We start from the raw sequence: 26,806 nt of genomic DNA on the forward strand, positions 1-26,806 counted from the left end.
GATCCTCTTTTTTGTTTCTTTTTTCTTTTTCACGTACTCTTTTTTCTTTTCTTTTCTTTGTTTTTTAGTGGGGCTTTTGTCTACTCTAACATTCCCCCCCTGAAGAGATAACCCTAAAGTAAAAGCTCCCAAATACTTTAGACATTTTTGGTCTTTGGGATGGAGTTGCTAACAGGCCTACGGACATTGTTTTAGCCAAGAAACTGGCTACTTTTCTTTGGATCCTTTTACCCTAACTGCCTAGCCAATTCCTACCTCCTTTTTTTGTAACTTTTTAAAAAAAAAAATTTATTTTATGTGTATGTGTGTACTGCCTGCATGTAGGTAAGTGCACCCATGTTGTGCAATGCCCTCAGAGGTCAGAAGAGGCTGTTGGATCCCTTGGTACTGGAGTTAGGACAATTGTTAGTTGCCATGTGGGTGCTGGGGTTCAAACCCAGGTCTTCTGCAAGAATAACCAGTGTTCTTAACTGCTGAGCCGTCTCTTCAGCCCCCCTACCTCTTATTCTTATCACACCATCCTCTGAAAAGGTTACCCAAATTGTCTAGGGAATCGGGACACAGACTGCTCTGGCTTCTTCCATGCTGTACAGGGATGCAGGGTGAGGCAATTAGAGTACCCCTTCAGTAGGTTTATCTAAAAGTCTCCCGAATTGCATAACTCTTATCTGTAGGGGAAAAAGTAAGTCCTTGACTGGTGAATAGGAGATGTGAAGGAGAAGTAAAGGCAAGAGTAATTAGCATTACAAGTTCTAGACAGGGAACTCGGAAAAAAGTCAGAACAGGGCAATTTTCAAATGTTCATGAGAGTCCACTGGAATTTCTTGACAAGGACTTCCAAAAGCATCCCTCTGTTGGGTTCCTCCTCATTTTTCTTTTGTCTTCCAAGACTGTACTTGAGAGTGATGGGTTCAGGATTTGCTTTCAGGTATTTTGATAGCTGTTGGAGTGGTTAGAATCAGTGTTAGTTTCCTCTCAAAGACTTCTAGATAGGGGGAGAAAATAAATTTATCTATCATTTTAGAATAGCGGGTTGTCTCCCAAGATTTGAAGTCTTACATCTGAGCAGCACTGTCTGATTAGGAACAAAATCATCAATGAGAAATAATTGTCTAAATAACTTTTTTATATGGACGTAAGCCTAATGTCTGGGAAGTGTAATCCCTTGAACTCTTAAGGAAATATACTGATGACTGTACTCTGGTTATACTTTCCTTTTGAGCATTTAAGACCATACAGTTGGCCTAAATAAATCAATTTATATTTACACTTAAGGTCATTTGAAAATCTGTTCCCCAGGGGTCACATGAGTTTGGGAGGAGCCCCTGGCTCCTTTCTTTTACCAGTTCCATCTATGTGAAGACAAGTCAAAGGTCTGGCTTCACTTGAAAGCGTGGATAAGATGTTTCCTCTAAGTTGACCCTCCTCTTTGTAGACTGGACACTGGTTCAAGTCCATCTCATGGAGTCTCCATGTCCTCCCTGAACAAGAGGACAGGTGATTCATCACAGTTACAGGACAATTTGAGAGATGTTCCATAGTCCCCTGGAACTTAGTCAACCTTGGCAGGCAAGGGGCAAAAACTGTCCTTTAAGTCCCTCTGACCAGATTAGTATCGGCCTCAAAGTATGGCTTTTAAACATCAAATAAAGCTAGTTCCACTAGCCTGGTACTTTTAATTACCATGTGCTGTGTAGATTAAACTTGGGTAAAAAACTGAATATTCTCAGATAAACCTTGACTAGATATATAATTTGTTCCTTAAACTAGTTGACTAAACTATGACCTTAGAAATTTTAAGATTTTGTGTATATTATTTTTGTCTCATCCTTTATATATCATAACAAACCTATACAGACCTTCATCACTTGCTTAGAATTTCTCATTTTTTTCTATTTTGGAAAATATCTCCATTTCCATATCCTTTTTAAAACTTATTTAACTGGCACAGTGACATATGCCTTTAATTCTAGCACTCAGGAGACAGAAGCTGGTGGATTTCTGTGAGATTGAGGCCAGCCTGGTCTACATAGGAATTATAGGTCAGCCAAGACTACAGGGAGACCTTGTCTCAAACAAAGAAACACACAAATAAAACACTAATTTATTATCATGGAATAATTGACAAAAATCACATGCACCATCCCTTGGTTCTTGAGGGCATTAGGAATCCTGAAGATGTCAAAGCCTGTAGATGCTCAAGTTGCTTAAAATGTATTTGAATATAATCTATCACATTTCTAAGTTACCTACAAGGTCTAATATACCGCAAACGTTTTGTAAATGTTGTTACACTGTATTGTTCATAGAGTAATGAAAAAGAAACAAAAGCGCATACAGTCAGTACAGATACTGCCATCATAGACTTATTTAGTGCAATGGCTATAAAAATATTAACATTTTTGATGCACCATTGATTGACTCCATGGATGCAGAACTGATGATTCAGGAAGGCCTGCTGTTTACTATATATGCAAATATATCCTCAATCATCTCTTTATTCTTAGGCCTTACATAATGTATGACGCAGCACACATGATTAGTCATGGCAAAGAAAGAAAGAAAGAAAGAAAGAAAGAAAGAAAGAAAGAAAGAAAGAAAGAAAGAAAGAAAGATCAGAATACTCATTCTTTTACTGGAATATCCTTTCTTCCTTCTTTTCCAGTTCTCTACTCTCTGCCCTTTAAGGCTTTAAGGTACATGCCTAATACCAATGACAGCAAAGATAGTAATAAATATAAGTATGGTGTTACATATATTTCTATAGTAGATGAGTTTATTAAGTTAGTCCTTTCTTCTTAAAGTTTGTGTTCTATAAATAATTGATTTGAATGTTTTATTTCATGCCTTATACCTTGTTATAGACAAGATACAAAGCAGTTCATAATAATGTAGTAAAGTAACATAAAATAATTGCATCTGAAAATTGAGCCTTAATGAATTAAAAGTGGAAAAAGCCCTCAAGTTCACTTTCTTCTACTCATAAAAGAGCTCAAGCCTGTGATTCTAGCATGTGGAAATCCTGCAGTGGACTCCAGTTGGATGGCCTCCATTGCAATCCAATTTAGATGTTACCTACCCGTTGACAGCATTGGATTCCTCAGGTTGAGAGGTTGGTGCTTCAAGGCTGCTCTCAATTCAGACACCAGTTGCAGATCCAGTTTTCTAGAACTTCTGACTACGAACTGAGGATCCCATTATTCTTTAAGTTTCATCAACTTGCTGGAGTAGTTCATAGAATTCCAGAAAACCCTTACTGGGTTTCACTGTTTTTGTTTGTTTGTTTGTTTGTTTGTTTGTTTGTTTGTTTAAGACTATTCAACAGCTGAATGAAGAAAGAAGAAGAAAGTGAAGTCTAGAAGGACTCAGCTTAAGAACTCCTGCCCTGAAGAGCTAATTGAATCATCATCCTGGAGTCTGGATGAGTCTTACTCATCTTCCTGAAAGCCTCTACAATTACAGCTGTGGACAGATACTCTAAATCCCCTTCTTTGGCATTTTTAATGACAATGCTGGTGAATAGGTGAGATGGACGCTTAACAGAGCATGTAGAATAGCAATGCAGCTGGACAAAAAGGAGACAATCTAATGATCCAAGACAGGATGGGGAACTGTGGTGGTTTGAAGAGAAATGTCCCCCATAGCTCAAATATGTGAACACTTGGTCCCCAGTTGGCACTGCTGTTTGGGGGAAGTCATGGAATCTTTAGACAGTGTAGTTTTGCTGGAGGAAGTATATCACTGGGGACAGGCTTTGAGAGATTATAGGCTTGTTCCACTTCTAGTTCACTCTCCCTATTTCCTGGGATTGAGATGTGACCTCTCAGCTTCTTGTTCCAGCTGCCTCCTGCCATACCTTCCTTGACTTTATGGACCAACCTCCCCTGTGTCCCAGAACCATAAGCCCAAATAAACTTTCTGCCTTAAGTTGCCCTTGGTCACAGTATTTTATCAGAGCAACAGAAAACTAACTAATACAGGGATCTGGTACAGTTTCTCCAGATTCTTTTCTTTTTTTTATGTGTATGAGTATTTTGCCTGCAGGTCTGTAAGAGCAACATGTGCATACAATGCCCACAGAGTCCAGAAAAGGACTTCAGATCCTTCAGAAGGTTGTTAGCTACCATGTTGGTGCTGGGAATTGAGCCCAGATTCTCTGGAAGAACTACCAGTGGTCTCAACCGCCGAGCCATCTCTCCAGTGCCCTTCTGCAGATTTTTTATTACCCTCTCAGCAGCATTCCTTCCCTGGGAATATAGGGCAAGATCTCTTCTGAAATAAAGGTCTTCTGATCTACTAACAGACAAAGTAGATCAAATAATATCAGTGGCCAGTTCCAAGACAGAAATGTGGGGGGAAGATGACCTACTTAGGAGGGGAGTTAATGAGCCAGGGCGATTTGACTAACACATATATGTCTTTATAAGCTATATATCTCATAATGTCACAGTGAAAAGTGAAAAATAAAATAAAATAAAATTTAATATGAAGTTAAGAAATGAGGTTTAGGGGCTAGAGAGATGACTCTGTGGTTAAGAGCACTGACTGCAAAGTTCCATTCTTAGCACCCACATGGTGGCCAACAACCCTCTGTAACTCCAGTTCCAGGGTATCTGATGCCTTTTTCTGAACTCTGTGGGCATTGCATGACACGGGTTCACTTACACACATGCAGGCAAGACACTCATGCACATTAAAAAATAAAATAAATTTTAAAAACTGAGATTTGACATCTCCACCTCCAAAAAACATAAAATAGATTCTTGATCTTGGAAGACGTGGACCAGAAAATTGAAACTAACCATTGTAACAAGAATGCTAGAATAAGACAAGCTCAGTGTGTCACTAAGTACAAGCATACGGTCACTCAGGATGCCTTCTGTAAGTTATTAATAGCTGGAGACCAGGGTGGAGATGTCGCCTATGACTCTGCCTTAAAAAAGAGAGCTTCATGCATGGATCTTCAGCTATGCTCTCATGGGGAACAGCTCTGTCATCACAGTAACACAGATTTTAGACTCCTATAAAATGAGGTTCAAATCTTGGCTCTACCACCTACCAACTATATGATCTTGGGACAATATCTGCATTCACATTAACTGGGACTGCTGGAGGTTATTTCTTTCTATTCTTTTGGGGATTAAAAGATCTAAGGTATACAAAATGAGTGGTAGGAGGAGATGCTCTTACTGGTTCTCTTCTGATAGATTATTATTTTCATAATAGACTATGAACAATCTTTTGTGAATTATTTATTGTTACTTTTTGCTCTAGATAGAAGCAGATGTTCTTTTGCAGCATTTCTTATAAGATGTTGAGTTGTAATTCTACATTTTTATAGTCTTATCCACACTAGTTTATATTTGGTAGTCTTGTCATGCAAAATAACTTCATAACTGGAGTTATGAATATTCAGTTTAAAAAATGTTTTTTAAAATATTAAAAGCTAGTGCTATTCAAAGTGTGAATGGTGTTGTGCACCATTTTACTTAGGAACACAGGCCTTAGATTGAATGTGAGGTAGAAGACTGAATGCTGTTACTTAAACCAAGAAAACTGTTATGATTTCTGTTTGTCTCATTGGGCAAAGATCTTATACAATGAGTATGATTCTAATGTTTAAAGATAGGCATTATTGGCAAATTGACGCTCAAGCAAAAATCAGCTTCCTTTTAAAAATGACTTGATTTTTTATTTTATTTTATGTGTATCAGTATTTTGCTTGCATGTACATTAAGTGCACCCATATGCAATGCCAGAAGAGGGAGTTGGACCCCCTGGAACTGGAGTTGTGAAATGATTGTTAGCTGCCATCTGAGTGCTGAGAACTGAACTCTAGTCCTCCAGAGGAACAAGTGCTCTTAACCACTGAGTCATCATCTGTCCAGTCCCTAAAGTCAACTTCTCCATCTGGTATTATTCTAAGAAATCAGAAATTCGTTTTAACTGTGGACTAATGATGAGAGAATTAATTCCTGGTAGATTATAAGCCATAATTTTGATTCTTTTTGACCACATGTAAGATCTAGAAACCTATTTTAAAATTTGGTTTGTACAAAAGTCCAGAATTCAATTTATATCTTGTATCAGTTAGAAAGCAGAGGCTGAATAAATAAATGTAGAAAGGAGAGCAAGAGGAAGAGAGAAGGAAAGTTTCACATTTAATGTCTTGCTGGATACATGAAACCAAGCATATTTTCTCTGTCCGTTTGTGATATCAGAATCCTTCTCTGGCCTTCTCTTCCTGGGAAGCAAGATTCTCCACGGAATTTCTCTTCCTATTTGTTCTCTTCTTACCAGGAATTAAGACCTCTTACCACACATTCCTTTCTCCAGATTGTTGGACTGCCTCAGCCTGACCAGGATAGAGATAAAAAATACTAGATAAGGCTCAGAAGGGCTTATATTGTGTTTCTCCTCCCCTAATAATTGTGTGACCTATGACCACATGCCCAATCTTTTCTCCGAAGCCGTAGTTCTTTCCTAGCTTCACTGAGAGAACAGGACCAGATGACCGTTACAATGCCACGTTGATTAACAGTCTTGGGACTTTTATTTTGCTTTTAAAAGTATTTTCCTGACCATGAAAACAGAAATACATCTACACCAAAGACCTTTGACTGAATTTCTTCCCTCACACAGTGAAAACTTGTCCTTCTTCCCAAAGTTAAGAGTTTATAATTCCAGGACAAACCTAAGATTTTAGTTTATTATCAAGGGGAAAAAAAGATTCTATGTTTTATTGGTGTATACATGCCTGAAAAATGTGTGAATATACAAAAAACTGTGTATATCTTATAGTTCCCTAAACCAATTAGAAACATATTTTACTAGAGTATCCTGGGCCTTTGTTTGTTTGTTTTCCAGAAGGGTCTGGGTCTAGAATGCTATCTTATCTTTTAAAGGGATCTGATTTCAGTCATGAAGTTTGTCTGAAGCTCTACTGCTAATTATGACAGAAGCCATCCACTGCTACGCTCTGACATCCTCCCTCCATGCCAACAGAAGCCCAGTAACTAACTTTGGTTAACATGTTAAGGATAGTGCTACTGGGTCAGTGGATGACCATCCAATTCTGATCTAAATTACAGTGATGGTGCTTCACAGTGACTTGTCTCTGGTGCCTCATGTGACTCAGTTTTGACCAAAGTAATCAAAAGCAAGTAGGGAGACACAGGCTTCTAAGAAATGTTGTTGTCTTGATTAATAAAATACAGTAGCAAACTCAGCTGGGGTTTTTTTTGCCTGTTGCAGCTTCTCTTTCTGCTTAAAGAATAGACACAAAACCTCAAGGTATTTAACCATATTGTGACTATGAAGAATAAAGATGAGGGCAGAAATCTCTATGACGGTGAACTGCCTAACAGCCTGGGTGGTGCTGATTGACTCCTTTCCATGTTAGACAGGTGAATCATTTGTTTCAGTCTTTGCTACTTATCACTGAACACATTCCCAAATGAGATGAGCATGACCAGTATAAGACAAAGATACCCACTGAACTGTCGTAATAAGGCTGGGCTGCTGAGAATTTTCAGATCTCTAAATCTCCAATGGCTTTTTCAGCTCTGATACTCTGGTTGAGCAGCTTGAGTTTCTAAACCTCAAAAACATTTTCTTAAAGTTAAATTTCTTTGTCTTATCTTGAGGACCTTTGTGACAAGAAATATTGTAATGTGTCACAGACTAAGGTTTTTTTAAAATACATTTTTATTTTATGTGTATGAGTGTTATGCCTACACGTATGGAAGTGTACCTGTGTTGTGCAGTGCCTGCAGAGGACAGAAGAGGGCATCGGATCCCCTGAACTAGAGCTGTGAAATGATTGTTATCTCCATCTGGGTGCTGGGAACTGAACCCTAGTCCCCTAGAAGAACAGCAAGTGCTCTTAACCACTGAGCCATCTGTCTAGTCCATAGATCAACTTCTTCATCTGGTATTATTCTAAGAAATCAGAAATTCATTCTAACTGTGGAGAGGAAAAAAAAAAGACTGAATTGGACTCATTATGAGAGAGTTGATTCCTGATAGATTATAAGCCATAATTTTGATTCTTTGTGACCACATGTAAAATCTAGAAGTCATGTTGGTGCTGGGTCTTCTGCAAGAACAGCCAGTGTTCTCCACCACTGAGTCATCTCTCTAGCTCCCACAAACTGAGTTTTTGATAGCAAAGTTTCTAGCTGTCTTCAAGTCTGCATGCTTTTAGTTCTTTCATTGGGCTTCCCTCACTAAGGTTCTACTAGAGTGCAACTGTTTAGGCGTTTCCGATTAAGGTATTTCTGCTGCCCTCCTCTTCCTCACTGCTGGGAAGATGCTCCAGAAACCACTGTGACTTTCTAAGACATCATCATGTGTCTTAAAAACATAATTTCAAGTTTTCTAATGTAAGTAGATATTGACACTTCCTGATTCTGTCAGATCAGCCAGTTCTTTTGTGGGATGCTTCTATGGGTCTCTTGGAGACTCATCTGCAGGAATATTCAATTGTTGCTCCGAGGTACCATGAGTTTTCCCTCTAGCTTCTAGGTAGAATTACCCTAACCTCTGGAAATTCACCTGCTGCTGCTGAAGTCAGTCTTCAGGAAGGATTTTTTTGCCATGTGGGGGAAGAATCTGTCAACAGTGTTTATGGTACTCTGTCACCTATGTTCAAAGAAAAGATAGATTTGTGTTCCATTGGTCACGTGGGTCTACCATTGTTATTCAAATCTTTTCTTTGTTTGGCTTTTGGCTTTTCCAGAGGAAGCTAGGTTTTAGTCTCAGTTTTCCTGAAACAGAGCTCATAGGCCAAGCATTCTGAGTGGCTGCCTCTCTTACCCTTCTAAGCTCTCAAATAATGAAGAAATGGATAACTCCTCTTAGTAGCTCTTGCTCTGTTATGGACTGATGTTTACGTTACTCCATTTGCATGTTGATACTCTAATCCCCACTGAGATGGCATTTGGAGGTGAGCCTTTAGGAAGTGAAGATGAAATCATGAGTGTGAAGCCCCCATAGTGGATGAAGAGCCCCCAGGATGGGCTGAACATGCTTTTAAAAAGCAGAAGAAGAGGAACAGATATGAATTCCCCCTTGCTACCATTAACATAGTGAAAAAAGAAAAGGCCATATAAGCAAGCTGAAGAAGAGTTCTCCCACCATGAATCTGACATGTTACTGGCATGTTGATTTGGGGTGTTCAGTCTCGAGAATGAAGAGAAATAGTGCTGGGGCTGTAGCTCAGTAGTAGAGGGTCTGCCTAGCATGTGTGAGGTATGAACCATCACTTGACTGTTGGTGATTCTTCTTGGATACAATCTGAACCAGGCCTGGCACAACCGTTCCACGGCACCTTCTTTATAAATGGTTGGTCTTGCTTTAACTGTGGGATCACTTGGCATTAGTTTTTTCTTAACATTGCAGTTTTGGCCTTAACTCTTGCCATTTAGGAAGTACCATAATTTTATATGCTATTATCAAAAAAATGTTGTTTCTATGCTAGTGCCTGGTATAATAGAAGTAAAGTCCCTCTGGACTCAATGCCACTTCTAGCACCTAAGGTGCATACACTGAGAAAATGTTTACCCAGTGCCTAATCTTGCAATTTGTTTAAAGGAAAGGCCACAGGAGACTATTTCCTGAGCAAGGCTTTCAGAGAAAGTTCTGCTGCCTCAGGCTGACTAAGGAAAATCTTGTATAACCAGGAATTACTTTAAAATTCAATGGGTCAGATAAATACCCAATAAAACTACTCTTCCAAATACACAGAATTTGCTACTGTTCACTTAGCAATTTTGCACTTTCAATACATATGTCATGCAGATGAGAAAAGGCTTGCATTTTCAGTCATTCTTTACCAGACTCATGATTTATAGACTCACTGAACTACCAACTATAACAGATGATTCATGACTAATACACATGCAAACCTTCATTTCAGTAAGAGAACAGAGTTCATTAAAAGCTTCGCAAGAGTTTCCTAGGGTAAGGCTGAGATCTTAGCAGACAGCCTGAGAGACCTCCATTGGTGTAGAGGCTGTGATTGTGATCTCAGTAGACAACCGGAGAGTGCTGGTTCTGGGCTTCCTCTAGCATAGGGGCTGAGAATGCTCAGACCCTGCCTCCACGTGGTGAAGCCTTTGAGAGGGAACTGACACTGATTCTAACACTCCCACAACTATCAAAATGCCTGAAGCTCTCATCAAGAAATTCCAATGGGCTTTCATACGAACATTTGAAATTTGCCCTGTTCTGACTTTTTCCTAGTTCCCTGTCTAGAACTTGTAATGCTAATTACTCTTGCTTTTACTTCTCCTTCACATCTCCTATTCACCAGTCAAGGACTTTCCTTTCCCCCTACAGATAGGAGTTATGCAAGTTTGGAGTCTTTTAGATAGACCCACTGAAGGGGTACCCCAATTGCCTCACTCTGCATCCCTGTACAGCATGGAAGAAGCCAGACTTGTCTGTGTTCCCATTCCCTATCTGCAAGTTGGGTAACCTCTTCAGAGAATGGTGTGATAAGAACAGGTGGTACGAATTGGCTAGGCAATTTGGGTAAAAAGATCCCCAAAGAAAAGTAAAGTAGCCAGTTTCTTGGCTAAAAGTCAAAATGTCCTTGGGCCTCTTAGCAACATACTCTATTTGAAGGCCAAAAATATCAAAAGTATTTGGGAGCTTTTATCTAATCCTTAAAAGATTTAAGTGTTACCTCTTCAGAGGGCGGAATGTTAGAGTAGACAAAAGCCTCATTAAAATGAAAAAGAAAGAGTACAGGAAGTTGTTCAGGGAAAAGTGATGGGGAGATATGGGAGGAGTTGGAGGGGAGGGAGTGGGCATGGATGTGATCAAAACACCTTATATCCATGTATGAAATTCTCAGTAATTTATTTAAAAAAAGGTTCACAAGATCAAAATTGGAGTAAGACATATTGCTGTTGCATCACAAGATCCAATTGATTAAAAAGACACTATATAGATTTATAAAACATGAAACATGAGGCCTATACATAAAGGATTGCTAAAATTTAAACTATTTTTTTTATTAGAAGCTTAAAAGGAACAATGCTGGCAGACTAAATAAGGATTTGAAGCTGGTTATAATCCAGGATATAAAGCTTCAAGGATGCATATCTTAAAGCAAAATTTAATGCTAACAAAAGTAGCTGCTGAAAGAAAATTCTACATAATGGACACAGCTTTTCTTATTGGACGCATAGAAAATTAGAGATCATTCCTTCAGGTGAGAGAACTCTGTCTACATTATGGTTCTTAATGATACCTATAAAATATGCGACCAGAACTAGAGGGGGGAAATGCTACAAGGGACAGGGAGATGGCCCAGTGAGTAAGTGGCTTGCGGCACAAACACGAGGGCCTGAGTTTGGATCCCTGGCATCCATGTAAATGCCTGGCAGGTTTGGAAGTCCACCTGTCAGCCAAGTGCTCAAGATGCAGAGATAGAGAATCCCAAAAGGCAAAGCGGTTAGCTGGGCTAGTCAAATTGGCAAACTCCAGGTCCAAGTAATAGACCCTGCCTCAGCATATAGGGTGGACAGCCATCAAGAAAGACACCCAGTGTCACATGCACCTGTACACATACTCCCATATACATGAGAACATACATACACTTATGCACTCACCACATATACACACACGCGCGCGCACACACACGCACACATGCACACATGCACGCATGCTTCCCCCATAAAAAGATCTGATTTAAAGTGAGATTAAACAATATCAATTAAAATGAATGTAAAAATAGGTGGTAGTGGTTGAGAGTGAGGTAGCCAAGCAACATGGAACACTTTGATAGCAAATTCAAATACTTTTAAATTTATCTGAATTTCAAACCTTCCTTTTCTTACAAATATCCTGCATGTTAACCATCCAACTGAATGTTCTTTCCTAGATTTTCAGCATTTTGAGGCTTAAAACTCAGTTTTTTATCTCATGTTCTATTACCTTGAGCCTTGCAAGAACGATTGTCTATTAATAATTTCATGTTAAAAATGTTAATAGTTAGCCGGGCATGGTGGTGCACGCCTTTAATCCCAGCACTTGGGAGGCAGAGGCAGGCGGATCTTTGTGAGTTCAAGGCCAGCCTGGTCTACATAGTGAGTCCCAGAGCAGCTGGGGCTACAAGGAGACCCTGTCTCAAAAAGACAAAAAAAAAAAAAAAAAAGGGATGGGGATATATGGGAGGTCTTGGAGGGGAGAGAGTAGGCGTGGATTTGATCAAAACATCTTATATGCATGTATGAAATTCTCAATAAAGTTTAAAAAAATGTTAATAGTTGAGTAGAACATTTTTGTCATTTTATCCTCTATAGCATACATATTTCTGCTTGTTTTTTCTTCTGGTTTTCAGATCCATTCTGCAAAGGCTGTCATTTATCATGCGAGCTGAAACGGAAACTGGGAAAAATGGCCCCTGGGGTAAGATGTAGAGTATATTTTTAATGAAGTAGCAATTCTACTTCTGAGACTGAGGTCCGAGGCAGTGTGGTGTGAGGCGCTAAGAGCAGACTGGAGTCGGACAGGCTAAGTTCAAGTCCTAACTCCATTGTTCACTTGCTGCTGAAATTAGGACTCTACTTCACTCCATACCTCTGTGAGGATAGAAAAGTACCTACCTCCTGAAGCTCTGTGAGCCCATGAAGTGACTTATGCATCCTAAGCAGGAGTTGCATCAGTACTACTATTATTATTCCTAAGTGAAAGTTAGGCTCAATCTTAAAGATTGCAGCTGACGGCTGAGTGAATACATGCATAGCGTTAAGATTAAAGGTCAAATGGAGGACGAATCTGAACGATCTAGGGGGAGTTTTAGTTTAGAGAGGAGCGATTGATGGCTCAGGACTCATATTCGAGCCTGAGCTTAATTGGGTGGCTCTTGATTCATCATTCCTCTTCTCTAAAGCTTACTTTCCTCAGAGGCAAAATCCAAATGTTGAACTCTACAAGTTCTAAATCTGCTGAGATTACAGCAGTATCACAAAACAGCAATGTGTTGCTTCAAGTTGATCGGCATGGATTTTCAATAAATAAATGAGGGCCAAAAATAAATGTACTCATCAGCTGATTTGAAGTTCCAGTATTAGATGCTTACAGAACTTCACAAAAGGCATTTCTCCAGCTGTTTTTGAGTGAGGCCAGCAATCATTCATGAGCTCCATGGATCTTGACAAGATGCTGACCAGTGTTGTCCTGGTAGTAGGTGAGTTGGCAAAGGGGTTCAGAAAGTGCAGAGTATCGTTTTAGAAAACTGGCTGACATGCACAGGAGTCATAACCCACTCCTGGAAGGTATGTAACCTTAAATCACTTACATTGGAAGTGTAATACCCATCATTTCCTCTTTTTCTGCAAGTGAGACAAACTGCCCTGATTCATGAAGGATGCTGGTCCCAACTGATACAATTAATGCCAGAATCTTAGCTTGTAAATAATTACAAGTAGATATATTGCTTTGAACGAGTTAATTATTATAGAAAATAAGGATCTGAAAAACAGTGACTTGCATATTTATTTCTCATTCAGACAAAATAAATCCAATGGTAGACTTTCCAGAGCAGTATGGAAACTTTATGCTGTTAAGAGACTCAGAATCTTTTCATTTTCTTGTGCTAATGAAGTGCTCATGTCTAAAAAGTCTCACTTCAAAATCAAGAGTGCTAAAGTTCCACCTGTTACATTTACTTTCAAGGAAACTTAAAGAACAAAAGATAAGGCTGCCTTTATCTTTTATTCTTTCTTTCTTTCTTTTATTTTTTTGAAACAGGAGATAGGGTTCCCAGCTGTTGCTATGCAGCCCTGTAGACCAGGCTGGTCTGGATCTCACAGAGATCATGTTGGGATTAAAGGCATGCCCATCACACCTGGCCTTTCCTTTTTCTTTTGGTACCATTATCTTTTAAGGATGATTATTAGCAATGAAATATAATTCCCATCTGTATTTCATAATGAAAACTTAATCATTTTGTTCATGGCTGCAATATGGCTGACTAAAAGTTGTTATTCATGTAACTAAGGAATAAGTACCAAATTAGTGCTGGAAGCAAGCTAAGCATCTTGCTAGTCTTTCCTCTTGCTAGACAGATCATGTGGTTTGGTGGGTAATTCTTCCCCATTCCAACTTTACGCAGCAATTCAGGCTGACAGAAGTTCTCTTATTTGGGATGTAGGTGGTTTCTGGGGCCAGAGAAGGAGTATGCATTCTTTCCATTCCCTGTCACTGGCCAGTTGTCATTACATGATCCCTCTGATTTTAAGTCAGGGAAATGAAGTCTCCCCTGTGTTTTGATGGAAAAGAGCCAGTTTATTTGTGAACAGGTCTGATGCCATACTGAACATCTATCTTCAGATAACCAGGCACACTAAGACTGTGAATTAAGATCTAAAGGAAACATGTAACTATTAATCAGGTGTAATGGTACAGGTCTGTATTCCCAGGGTAGAAGCAGGAGGATTACTGCACATTTCAGATCAGCCTGGTCTCCATAGTGAGTTCCAGGCCAGCCAGGGCTATAGGGAGACCTTGTCTCAAAAAACCAGAAAGAAGTGGGGGGAGGGGAAGGAGAGAGAGAGAGAGAGAGAGAGAGAGAGAGAGAGAGAGTAGGGGATGGGAATGATGTAGCTTAATTGGCAGAGTGGCCTGCCTAGCACGTATTAGGCCCTGCCTTTGAGCTCACATACCACATAAACCAGGCATGGTGATGGATGATATAATTACATGGCTGTAATCTGGTAATAGGGAGTTAGAGGAAGGTAGATCAGAAGCTCAAAGTCTCAAAGTCTACATGAAGAGTCCTAGGCTAGCCTGTTCTGTATGAGACCTCATATCCCTTTTTTTTTTTAATTTGAACATTTTTTTAAAAAGGAAAATGCAAATGACTGTTCAGGAAATACAACCACAGTACAGGTCTGGGAGAGACTCCTAAAAATACTTTAATGTTCATTAGAACTATAACATAATTTTGTAAAATGCAGATTGCTTGACATTAGCCAAAATGAGTCTTGATAAACATCTCAGAAGATCCGCAGGCAAATGACCACAGTTTGAGAATTAGGATGCAAAATAAATAATAACAAAATAATAATAATATTAATAACAAAGCATAATAAATAATAAAAATTTTTAAATGCAAAGCAAATCAACTATAATTCCATATAGTGTTAGTATGATGAATATGAAGCTTCTTTTTAAGATTAAAAGTCTAAGAATTATTTTTAAAGTTATCCAAGTCTATTACACAATTAAGCAGCAAAATAATTCTGGTTTAGCATCAGGTGTGGTGACACATGCCTGTAATCTCAGCATCTGGGAGTCTAGGGCAGGTGGATTCTGAGTTTGGAGCCAACTTGGGCTGCTTTGCAAAATACTTTTTGCCCTCTCTCTATCACCTCCCCCCACATTGATCATTAGTTTTGGTGGGATTTAGAATCATCTAGGAGATACACCTCTGGGCATGTCTGTGAGCTTTAACTGAGGAAGACAAAACCACCCTGAATGTGGATGACACAGTCCCCTTTGGTTGGGAGGCCTGGAATGAAAAAAAAGGAGAAATCAGGAACACTAGAACTCATGTCTGTCTGTTTCCTGAATATGGATGCAGTGTGACCCAACATCTCATGTTCCTGCCGCCACAGCAGAGCTGCTCTCACTGTTCTGCCTTTCTTTACTTCTCTGCCATCCCTGCCATGATGGACTGTGTCATCCAAATGTCAGCCAAATAAACCCTTCCTTAATTTGTTTTTGTTAGGTATTTTGTTATAGTAACAAGAAAAGTAATTAATACCACCCCTCCTCCAAAGCAAAACCCAAATTCTGGTTTGTCCTACATATGAGGAGACTGAGAAACAATAATTCTTAGGGGCTGAATTAAGTACTATTTTTGAAAAGTAGAATGTGTCATAAATGCTAACTTTGGCAGCAGCAGGTCCATATTTGAGTCGCAGATCTCCCAGTTATTTCCTGTTTGGATTTGGGCAAGTGTATCACCCTCATCTGAGGCTGTTTCCTCCAAACAGGGATGATACTGCCTTCTACATCGTTTTGTTATGAGGATTAAATGGAATAATAACTGTGAAATACTTGTATAAATACTTGATTTGTACAACCAAATAAGAGGAAGCATTAGCTAGAAATGGAGACCATTCTTCCAGTGTTCTTTGTCTATTGGTTGGATAATCTAAAAATCGTCTGAGCACTATCATTAAAATAAATTCAAGTTATTTAGTCCTATATTGAGAATTTAAATGAATCTCTGTGCTACACATAAAATCTTTCTATTAACTGAGAAAAAATGAACTGCTTCTTCAGGCTAGAGAGAATGATCTTCCGCATAGACTATCATTAGACTGCTAGAATTCCTTTATTGAGTAAACACTTTTTCTATGCAATTATTCTCCTGATCTAAGTGCTTACAAAGTCCACAGTAAGCATGAATGCATATAAAATTATTAAGCAAATCTGCATTACGGTTGAAAGAAAATAAAAGTTCTGCACACTTTTTCAAGATGTAAAATGGAGTCAAGAGTCAGCACAAATAAATAAAAAGTAGTTCCTATCTGCACAAGTGATGAATTGAATCAAGAGCCATGTAATCAGAGTGAAGACTAAGAAAATATTGCTGCTGCATGTTTCCATAAAAGCTCTGCCTTGTTCACTGGTATCAAATCGACAGCAAATGGCAAGAGAAAACCCATTAAGGCCTTGAAGCATTGCCAGAACCACGGCATCAAAGCTTAATGGCCGCCTCCCAACTGTGCTCAGCTTGTCATCCCCTTACAATGGTGGATAACAAAACCCAGAAACCTCGCCAGCGGCTGTGTGCTTAGCTAAAACAGAATGTCCATGAGGCAGGCTGATGAAATTGGATGGAAAGTCGCCGAGGGAGAAGCTTAGACAGTGCCACACAGACTGTTGGGGACTGTGGGAAGGCCATTAGAACCTACAAAGGAGCTGACCATAGGTGTGTGCAGTGTTTTGACTGACGGCAATTAGAAACGAAGTGCTCACTTTCCGGAGAAGTGATATGCAACCAGTGAGGCAGAGAAGAAAGCAGAGGTGGGTTTAGAGAGGAGTCAATGGAGCGTCCCTTCAAGCGGCAGCAAGGGGCCAGCATTTAGGTTCACGTGGGCATGTGTATTTGGAAGTTTCAAATGTATGGTATCCTCACAACAGTGAGAGCAGTCTCCTCTCACTGTAGTCTCCCTCCCCCACCCCACCCCCATCTCTGCTGTGGGAAGCACGCTAGGGTTGTTAGGTATTTTTGAGATCCTACTACAGGGAAATTGAGTGGGAGATGTATTTACTGTCGGTTTAGTAGGATGCATTTAGCACTTGTCCATATTTAAGTTCCTCCTAGCTGTCCTGGTGCAGGAAATACAGGATGGTGCTTTCCTGCTGCAGTTTGGAAGCCTCACCCCGAGTCTTAACATGAAGGGGTGCCATTGTAAACACGATTCTTGTACACTGTTTGGAAGTATTCAGTTACTGAGTACAAAGAGGCTAATCTGTAAGAAAGTCAAATTGATAGATACGTAAAATCTCAATCTCTCTCTCCTCTCTCTCTCTCTCTCTCTCTCTCTCTCTCTCTGTGTGTGTGTGTGTGTAGCACAAGTTAACCTCAAACTCACAGTAACAATCTTGCTTACAGGTGTATGCCCAGCTAAGACACAAGTTGACCTCAAACTCACAGTAACAATCTTGCTTACAGGTGTATGCCCAGCTAAGATATGTGAAATTTCTGCAAGATTCACTTCTTAAAATGATTTTCCACTTCTTAAAATGATTTTCCTAGTCAAAATGGAAATTCTTGGCTGTTGCGGATATATGTTATAGGACAATAAACAAAATGATAAAAAGCACCATATGTTTTGAGGAAATTGCAAGGAATAGAATTTGTAAGAATTCCTGATTGTTGCAGAGACAAATTTTTATTGTTGTTTGTAATATAGCAAACAGTAAATATGACTGTATACAAAATCTCATGTTTTTAAATGAAAATTACATCAATTATCTGAAAGGAAAAATTATATCAAATATTAAGCATCTTATGTGAAGCGTCAATGACTGAGATTGTAACATAAAGGAAAACAAGTTTGTTATAGTACATAAAGATAAAATTATTAGTTATATTTTGTAATTCTTTTTCCTGTTCTAAATATTCACTTTGTATTTTTTATTTACATTTATTTGTTTATTTATTTATACAGGGTTTCATGTATTCCAAACTAGCCTCAAACTCACCTTATAGCTAAGGATGACCTTGACCTTGTACTTATGATCTACCTGCCTCTATCAAGTAATGAGACTACATGTATGTGCCACCATGCCTGGTTTTATGCAGTGCTGAGGATTAGACCCACTGTTTCCTTAATCCTAGTCAAGTACTGTACCAACTGAACTATATCTACAGTCCTGAAATCTTTTATTTAATTGCTGACTGTTGCAATCAATATTTTACATCTTTTAACACTTCCATTCCTTCCATTGATCTATTAAGAGTGAGATCTCCTTTCATAAAACCAGTAATGCCAGCTCTTTGAAGAAAAATGTCTACTTACATAAAATTACATATTAGTACCTTTGAAATAGTATTAAAGTACAAGATATATATTAAATAGAGCACAAATTATAAGAACATATTTTGATGAATTTTTACAAATTGAATATATCATTTGACCAGACTCTTGCAGAGAGAGTATTTCTAGAATCTCATATTATCCCAAGGTACATCCTTACATGCCTTCAATCCTCACCAAGGGACAGCCATTCTTGTGACTTATTCTAGTGCCATAGGTTCATTTCATCTCTTTCTGAACGTCATATACGTGAAACCACACAGTATGTACTGATGGCCGATGTTTTAACTCACAACATTATGCTTGTGAGATTCAGCCTTGCTTATATGTGGTTATTTGTTCTCCTGCTGTGTAATGTTCCACTGTAAGATATTTCACAATTAATTTATGCACTCATTGTTGATGAACAGTAGTCCTAGTTGGAACTTGATGCTGTTATGAATGCTTTTGAACATGTATGTCAACACATATGCACATTTCAGCTGGGTATTTTTCTAGGACTGAATAATGGCTTAAAAATTATTTGCTATAGGGGCTGGAGAGATGGCTCAGCAGTTAAGAACACTGACTGTTCTTGCAGAAGACCCAGGTTAAAATCCCAGGACCCACATGGCAGCTAACAACTGTCCATAACTCCAGTTCCGTCTGTCCAACAGCCTCTTCTGACCTCCGTGGGCATTGCATGACATGGGTGCACTTACCTACATGCAGGCAATACACACATACACATAAAAAATTTTGTAAAAATTAAAAAAATTTGCTATTATGGTACTTTTATTATTGTACCTTTAAATCACAGACTAAATTAAAAAGTCTATGAGCTGTTGATTTTTTTAATGCTCATAATAAGTTTAAATTGTATTCTGATTGTAACTGTAAGATGATACATATTAAGGCTCAAGGACACAAACAGCTAAGAGGAAGAGAAGTAGAACACATAATTCCTAGTCTGGAATATTGATTACTTTTCTACTGATGGTTGAACTGAACAGCTTGACTCAAACTCCATTTCCACAAGTGGTCTTGGCATAGCTATTAGAACAGTTCCACTTTCCTGTTAGAGCACCTTGAACAAGCAGAGACAGTTGAAAACCTGATATTACTATAAAATACCAAACAGCCAGTCCTTAGCTGAGAGAGTCAACAGGAGATCCTTTGGACTTCGGGGATTGAAAGCTAAGGAATGGTTGCTGATTATTATGTGCCTTGTGCAATTCACCTAGTGAGCTGCATCCTCTGGCCATGGTATGCACTGATGGTGAGAGCTTCAGTTACAAACAAGAGAGGGAGCAACGAAACAGTGTCCAGATGCAGCAACAATAGCCATGTGGATGTAGGCACTTGGGGGAAGGGAGAAAGATTCCAGGTCTGCAACTATTAATTAGTAATGGAGAAGATGAGTCATAAGGACAGGGAAGGTGGAGATAGAGAGCAAACAAGTATAAACAAAAGAATTAACTTCAGCTTTGAGTCAGGATTAGGTTTTGTGGGATAGTAAACAAGAGGAAACTATTTTGGAACTGGTGAGACTAAAGTATTTGAAAGACAAAAGCACAAATTTACAGCATTTTAACCTCACATATCTATGGGTTATGGTTTCATAATATTTCACTTAGGACCAAAGGACCCCCAAATCAATTTTAAAAAGTTAGCTTCTCATATAATAGGCTACAGTTTCTGATTTTCATTGTGCAGATAAATATTCCATAATGAAAAAGAATTAGAAATGTTGATTTTTAAACCTTAAGATAATGAAAGAAAGTCATCTCTTCTATATGTCAAGATTGTCCTATCATTGCACATGTGGTAGCTCTCTGCAGCAGGTACTTACTCAACTGTTTACAGAAGAAGAAGTGAAGGAGGAAAAGGGGAAGAGGAGAAGGAAAGGAAAGGGTAGGGGGAGTTAAACCATGTTTCCACGTTTACACAATTCATAGTGGATGAGCATTCCATTTAAACCCAGGTAGCTAGGCTCTGGCTTAGCCATTGCAGTACAATTGTAGGAATTAACCTCTGTAGGAAAAGGTTCAGAAAGCTTCCACAAATGGGTTGCAGAAAACAAAGAGATAGAATGGAGAAATATGGACATCAGAGCCAAACTGAATTCACTGTTTCCACTGACTAAATAACCTTGCACATTAACCTTCTGGGGTTATATTTCCTCTTCTATAAAATATGACTAACACTAACATTTCCATGAAGATTCATTTCTATAAATATAGTCCAGAAGCTGGAGAGATGGCTCAGCAGTTAAGAGCACTGGCTATTTTTACAGAGGACCTGGGTTCAATTCCCAGCACCCACATGGTGGCTTATAACTGTCCTTAACTCCAATTCCAAGGAATCCAACACCATCTTCTGGCCTCCATGAGCACTGCGTGCGACATGGGTACACTTAATATATGCAGGCAATACACTCATAAACATAAAATATAAGTAAATAAAATAAATTTAAAAAACAAAAAAGAAGAAATATATTCCAAATGGCCACTGCAGATTGCATTTTTAGGTTTTATGACATTCCCCCTTACTGTCCTCAGGCAAGAGAACAATCTCGAGATGTACCTCCTCTAAGCTCTTGCCCTAGGGCAGGTGCGAACTACCAACCCAGTCCAGGGTTTCATCCAGTCTGAAGATCTTCCAGAAACATAGCTAGTTTTCATCATCTGATAGTCCAGAACGTCTTCCTCACACAGGCTAATCACACTACTATCATGTTTACGCATTCTTTCTTACTAATTCTCACCTAGCACAGAGAAAATCTGTCAACAGCTCTCTCATACAGGTCTGTCTTCTATGCCAATTCTGAACACACAAGAATTATTTTTCACTCATCAAGTATATATAGTGAACTTTTTGTTGTATTTTTCATGACTAGGTCTTCCAATAATTGCATATATTTACTTTAAATTTGCATATAACAATCTTTTGTAGTTTCATCTAGATACCTCAAGTACCATCCATCTCTAATTCATAGATTTCTTTGGTGTCCCTGAGAAAATTCTGTATCTTTCCCTTTGGACAGTGCACATATGGTAGGTCTTGATTATGTCTTCTATTGTAGAGCACTGAGCAACTTGAGGATGAAGACTGTGGCATCCATGGGGCTTGCTTCTTTGTCTGATTGTTTATGACTAGAGAATAGAGATCAGGTTTTGTTCCTAGTGGTAGCACCTGTTCAGTAAATCAACTATCTCTTCAGACCCCTGAAAATAAGATTTTAAAGAAATAAATCAAAATAACGACTTTATGATAAGTCTTAATCCAAAATGGTGTCCTGAGAAGAAGAGAGTTAGGATATAGACATACACAGAGGGCTAGTGATGTGAAGACACACATCTGCAGGCCAGACACATTAGAAGTAACCAAGCCTATTGACACTCTGATCTCAGACTTCTGGCTTCCAGATAGTAAGAAAATAAATTTCTTTTAAGTCACTCAGTCTGTGAGACTTCAAACGACAACACTAGCAAAATAGTTCATTAAGGAAGGACAGATCTGGGGGGAGGGTGACAAGATACTGTTGTATTTCATTATATAAACTACAAATCGATGAGACTACCACATGAATTTAGTGCAGAGCTATAAATGAACTATTTAATGTTCTTTAAAAATAGAAGCCCCTCATTGGCCCCACTAACGTTTAGTAGTCAGTGATCTTTTAAAAACATAGAAGAGATTGTTATACTTTCTGTGAAACCTTGCAGTGACTTCTAGCACAAGAGTGAATGTCCTTCTGTGTCATATAAGAGCTAGTATAATCTGATCTCGGTCTACGTGAACCAGCTCCTGTGTCCCTGCCCTCCTCATTTTGCTCCAGACACATTGGTCTTGCACCTCAGGGCCTTTTCTCTTGCTCTTTTCCTTCTAGGAATGTATTTCACCAAAACAACTGCAAAACTCACCGTTCTAAACTTGTTTTTCATATCTGCTTAAAATCTCTGTCTTGTCAGAGACCAATGTTGACTTTCCTACAGGAAATAGCAACCTTCTCCCAAGTTTCTGCAAGCTCTTCTCATTTCTAACCTGTGTTTTTAAATTCTCTGTATGTCACTTACACGTTTCTTTAGAGATTATTCATACAGTGTGGTTTTACTCACTGCTGTTTTTTGAACAGCTACAAGAGCTCAGATGAACCTCTGTTGATTGTCCTCATCAATCAGATATTTTCAGACATCTCTATAAGAATTTTTTGTTGTTGTTCTGGAACAGAAAAGTCTGAATTTTGAGCCAAATGATGAAAAACGTTAAGGAGATGTAGAAAGGAGGCAAAGGGATGTGGCGTTGATTAAGGGAGGAACTTATACTTAGCAATTCCAAGTAATTAAGATAATATTTCTGACCCCTTTGCTCTGAAAAGTGAAGTTTAAAGCATCACCATGATGAAAATATTTATTCTACTTGAAATATAAGATATGATTAAACAGTCTTGAATCTCAAGATCTCCAATTACGTATTTCTTATGCCTTAGTCTCCCTGAGTTTTTGCATATTGATCGTTCTGTTTCCCTGGCTTCACCTTGATTCTACTACTGTGATATTTTGTTTATTCCAAGTTATTTCATCTTTTGGCTCATCTCTCTTAATTGTCTTTTTCTGTTTCAAATCATCTATTCTCACAAGTACCTTCCTTGTGATAACTTCCAGATCCATAAACACAGCTTGATCCCTCTTTTTCCAAACCACAGTCTCATATAACTGTTTGCTATGTATTTATAGTAAAGCCCTGTGGTCACTTCAACCTGACTGTTTAACATCTTCCCAAAGCTTCTTGACCTTACAGTTTCCCTGTGGTGGCCTTGAGTAACAAAGTAGCCCTAATAACTAAGGCTCTAACCTTGGGGGCCTCTTTACTTTTGTTTGTGTTATGTTTGGCCTTAGGGAGTTAGGATAAAAAGACCCCAAAGAAATGTGCCAGTTTCTGGGCTAAAAGTTAAAATGTCCTTGGGCCTGTTAGCAACATACTCTGTTCCAAAGGCCAAAAACGTCAAAAGTATTTGGGAGCTTGTATCTAATCCTTAAAAGATTTTAGGGTTACCTCTTCAGAGGGGGAATATTAGAGAGGAGGGAGTGGACATGGATTTGATCAAAACACCTTATATGCGTGTATGAAATTCTCAGTAAAGTTTTGTAAAAGTTAAAAAAAAAGAATTACATGGCATCCAATTCTGCATGCTTTGGGTTAATATACTAGAATTCCTTTGTTCCATATATTAAAACATATAGTGAAAGACTATCAGGGCTGCAGATGTAGCCCAGCTGGAAGAGTGTCAGCCTAGTATGTGCAAAGACTGGGCTTGAGTCTCTGCACTGTGTAGACTGTGTGTGGTGCTGTATACCTTTAATCTCAGCTCTTGAGAAGTGTAGGCTGGAGGATCAGAAATTCAGCGTCACCCTCTGCCACACAGCAATGTCAAGGCCATCCTGAGATGCTGCCGGGGACTCGAACCCGTGACCCCCATTACCCAGGGACACTCAGAAGCAACAGGGAGCCTAGTCAAGCAGGGACTCATTTATTGCAAGTGTTCCAAAGCTTATAAAGGCACCTGGAACTCCCCCGCCCCCCCACCAGGGTGTATATTAAGGATGGTCATGCGCTGAACATGCACTCCTCAGTAGTGTGGAAGTTTTCTTCAGACTTTCAAAGCAAGCAAGGACGCGCCCCCAGTAACTTCCTTTCGGACCTATGGAAGGTGGAGCTTTTAGGTCCCCATAGGATGCATGAAAAAAAGAAAGAAAAGAAAGGAAGGAAGCAAGAATATCACATATCACCTCTCAAAGTATCTGCAAGGAGCTGCTGTGTATTTAAATACATCTACTAAATCACATATGCCTGTGCAGTATCTTATCCTTGCAGCACCAAAAGTTGCTGGTGATTCTTCTGGAAAATGAAATCTTTAGAATGATCACATTTCATCAGTGAAAGGAATATCTTTTTTCCCATGTGTGATTTGAAATCCTAGAAAAGACTGCAGAGTTATGCTCCTATCTCTAACCCTACCTAGGAACTCAGCCAATATCAGTGTTGAAAACAACTTTAGATCAAATGACCAACCCATGAAACCGCTCCTCAAATTCTTGGCTTATTGAGGTTTTGGCCCTATTTTTTATGGGTTTTCAGTTCTCTATCTTTAATATTTTTCTGTTTTGCTATCTTCTCTGTGTTTTAGATTTTATTGCCCACATCATTAACAAGGCCTTTGGCCCTATCAGTTTGTTCTTTGACCCAATGTCTATATGTTTTTGCAATTGTACTTTGTTTTCTAAGAATTTTAAAATGCTCTGATTGTATCAGTTTTCTTAGAAGTTTGCACTTTAATAACCTATTCAGCCTTTCTAAGGATGATGAAAATGTTTACGTTTCTTACTGGTTAGCTGTCCTGCTGAGCCATCTTTCATGATGTTGCCTTTTCTTTAAACCATGGCTATTAGTTCCTTTTACAAATTTGCAAAGGAAGGACTGGGATTATAATAAATAATTGTTATGGCTTCACTTGAAAATCGTGCCTGCCTGATTCTCACCGGCTTACCTGTCCCAATCACGGGAGTATGCCATGAGACTCCAAATTTCAAAAGGCCAATTCTGTGGTGGCTGATAGGTTCTGGGTTAGAAAATCAGCAAGCAAGGATAGACTTCTTGATGCTAAAACATGAAAGGAAGTAGAAGACTTGAGCACGTCACTCTTTGTCAAACCATTTATCTCCCCTCCCTTAGTCCACATCCTATGGGTTTAATGTTAACCACACTCTACAACATTTTGTTCTCAGTGTCAAGATCATGTGGTTTGCTGGTTCAGCTTGCCATCAGTCTTGGCCCAGCAGATTTGCACCTTGGTTTGAAAACTGTTAGCAGTTAGCATAGGTTAAACACTTGGAGGCAAATGCCTTAGCCCTCTGGACTATATAGATATGAGTTGGTTGTTTTATAATCCTTTAAATAATGATTCTACTTGTCACCATTTGCCTACTTTCTTCCTACACAGCTTAACTCTGCCTTGAAGCTGCCAGTGTCTCCTGGGTTTGCTTCAAATGTGTCTACTTTTTCTAGTCTGTACCTTTAGACCTTTACCTTTTTAGCATTGTTAATGGTTTTGAAAAATATAACTCTTCTGTTATTCCCAAAGAATTTGTTGGAACACAAAGAAACCACATGGACATGTGTTTCTAGTGTCAGAAAACTTATATTTTATGTAACTCTGGTTCCTCACCCCAGTTCTACCACACACCCATGCCTACAGAGGCAGTTAGCTTTTCTGAATGATTTATTTGTAATATCTTTGCTTTTCTTTATATTTTTATGGCCACAAAGTTAATCAAAGCTTAAAGTCATGCAAAATGATTTTGAAAGTTCCCCAATTCTTCATTTATGCCTAGTCACTCTGTCCTCCCAATGATTCAGCACAATATCTAGGACTACAGCATGACTTTTCTAGGCCATAGGCACTTATGCACTGTCCTCCAGTAAAAAAGAAAAAATATGAATTGCATTTTATAACTATGCTGGCATAAACATGACTATAAACAAGACTGAATTCATTATTAAATATTAATGATAATGTATAGGTTTTATACTTCTGATTTCAAATAAAATTGTTTATTTTTTTCGTTGTTTTTGTTCTGTTTTAATTGCTTTGTTGCAGGGTCTTACTATATACAGGCTGGTTTTGAACTCAAGATCTTCTTGCCTCAGCCTCTTAAGTACTGGGATTCTGGGTGTTTGCTACTATTTCTGGTTTAAATTAAAACATGTTAGTAGTTCCTAAATGTACTATGGCTCTAGATAATCTGCCTATTGTATCTAGTGAATAAATCACCTCTGATATTACCCTTAAATTAATTTTCACAAAATTTTCCTTTTATTCATTTAAGAATGTATGTGTGTATGTATGTGAAAGAGAGGGAGAGAAGAGAGAGGAAGAGAAAGACTTTCTCTAAAACAGAGAGGAAAAAACTGAAATTCCTTTAATCACTCTTCCAGCTAACCACTAGCATTCAAATCTCATCATAACTCACTCTGAATTATTTTTTCTGGTCATACTTCTTTTTGTTTAAATTTTATTTATTATTTTTATTTTATGTGTATGAGTATATTGCCTGCATGTATGTGAGTGCACCCATATCATGCAATGTCCACAGAGGACAGAAGAGACTGTTGGATCCCCTGTAACCAGAGTTACAGACAGTTGTTAGCTGCCATATGGGTGCTGGGATTTGAACCTGGGTCTTCTGCAAGAA

The sequence above is a fragment of the Nannospalax galili genome, unplaced genomic scaffold, assembly GCF_000622305.1.
Source record: "Nannospalax galili isolate Female #2095 unplaced genomic scaffold, S.galili_v1.0 scaffold191, whole genome shotgun sequence".
NCBI lineage: Eukaryota > Metazoa > Chordata > Mammalia > Rodentia > Spalacidae > Nannospalax > Nannospalax galili.